This window comes from Octopus bimaculoides, chromosome 5 (assembly GCF_046866305.1).
Source record: "Octopus bimaculoides isolate indiv1 chromosome 5, ASM4686630v1, whole genome shotgun sequence".
Taxonomy (NCBI): Eukaryota; Metazoa; Mollusca; class Cephalopoda; order Octopoda; family Octopodidae; genus Octopus; species Octopus bimaculoides.
In genome coordinates, this window is record NC_142932.1 from 16,117,575 (window position 1) to 16,120,074 (window position 2,500).

Below are 2,500 nucleotides of genomic sequence, written 5' to 3' on the forward strand. Positions count from 1 at the left end.
GTAACTTAGCAGTTCAGCAAAAGAACTGATAAATACCAGCCTTAAAAAAAGTAAGACAAACATTACTGGTGTCGATACGTTCGACGACTAAAATTCCTCTAAGGCGGTGTCCCAGCATGACCGCAGTCTAATGACGGAAACAAGTAAAAGATATAAGATAAAAGATGTACCCACACACCTACACTCGCTCACACACACACATACACACACACACATACATACGCACACGCACACACATACACGCACATACACATACACACAGGCACACACACATGCACACACATATACATACACGTACACACACAGGCGCGTACACATGCACATATACATACACACACAGGTGCACACACATGCACATATACATACGCACATATATACATGCACACACAGGCACACATACATATATACATACTCACACAGGCACACACACACACATATATATATATATATATACACAGGCACACGCACATATGCATACGAACACATACTCACACACACGCATACACACACATGCACTCACACACCTGCACACACATACATACACAAACATAAACACACACATATACAAACACGCACACACACACGTACACACATACACACACACATACTTACACGCACACATACACACAGTGACTGAAAATGCTGAAGGCGGCTGCGGTACATGAACAGCAGAACACCGCCAAACGACAAGCTTAACGAACTGAAGACATGTTTAAAAGACAACCACTAACATTACCCCGCCTGTTTCTTAACTGAGCGAAACCGGGTAGAATCTATAATTACTTTTACACAAGATTGATGAGCGCTCTTGTAATATATACAGCTGTCTTACACACCCGTATACTCTTATATACATAAAAACAAACACGGAACACAGGCACACATCATAAAATGGTAATATATACATACGTATATCAGTATACATATGGTGAGATTATGGCGTATGTTACAAGCTATTTATTTATCAATACATCCGTTTCCTCTGTATAAATGATTATAATTGTGTGTTTGTCTGTTGCTATGGGTGTATTTGTGTGTGTGTGTGTGTGTATGAGTGTGTGTGTGTATGAGTGTGCGTGTGAGCTCGCGTGGCTGTATGTATGAATGTATGTCTCTGTGTATGAGTATATGTATACATATCTTCGTATGTGTGTGTATGCGTGCGTGGGTCTCTCTCTCTCTCTCTCTCTCTCTCTCTCTCTCTCCCTCTTTCTCTCTAGGTGCAGGATTGGCTGTGTGGTAAGTAGCTTGCTCACCAACCACATGGTTCTAGATTCAATTCCACTGTGTGGCACCTTGGACGAGAGTCTTCTACTATAGCCTCGGACAGAACAAAGCCTTGTGAGTGGTTTTGGTCGACGGAAACTGAAAAAAGCCCGTCGTATCGTATATATATATATATATATATATATATATATATATATATATATATATGTGTGTGTGTGTGTGTGTATGTTTGTGTTTGTCCCCCTAGCATTGCTTGACAAGCGATATTGGTGTGTTTACGTCCCCGTAACTTAGCGATTTGGCAAAAGAGACCGATAGAATAAATAAATATATATATATATATATATATACTCTCTTTTTTTTACTTGTTTCAGTCATTTGACTGCGGCCATGCTGGAGCACCGCCTTTAGTCGAGCAAGTCGACTCCGGTACTTATTCTTTGTAAGCCTAGTACTTATTCTATCGGTCTCTTTTGCCAAATCGTTAAGTTACGGGGACGTAAACACACCAGTATCGCTTGTCAAGCAATGCTAGGGGGACAAACACAAACACACACACACATATATATATACATATATACGACGGGCTTCTTTCAGTTTCCGTCTACCAAATCCACTCACAAGGCTTTGGTCGGCCCGAGGCTATAGCAGAAGACACTTGCCCAAGGTGCCGCATATATATGTACATGTATGTACATACCTTCATCTACATGTACATATAGATACATATCTAGGTACATGTCGTTGCAAAAGAACATGGACAAAATGATAAACAAAGTGCAATAAACAAGCAGGCCACATAGAGAACATATCCTTCATAAGCTGCCACCATTATAACACTGGCGTTTCGAAAAATACATATATACGACGGGCTTCTTTTAGTTTCCGTCTACGAAATCTACTTACAAGGTTTTGGTCGGCCCGAGGCTATAGTAGAAGACGCTTGCCCAAGGTGCCACGCAGTGGGACTGAACCCGGAAACATGTGGTTCGTAAGCAAGCTACTTACCACACAGCCACTTCTACGCCTATACATACATACATGCATGCATACATACATATATATATATATATATATATATATATATACATATATATATATGTATAGATATATATACAAATATGTATACGCGCGCGCGCACACACACACACACACACACACACACACATATGTATGTATGTATGTATGTATGTATGTATACATATATCTATTTATCTGTCTGTCTGCCTGTCTATTATCTGTCTACCCTTTGATCTATCTTCTCTATTTCAGT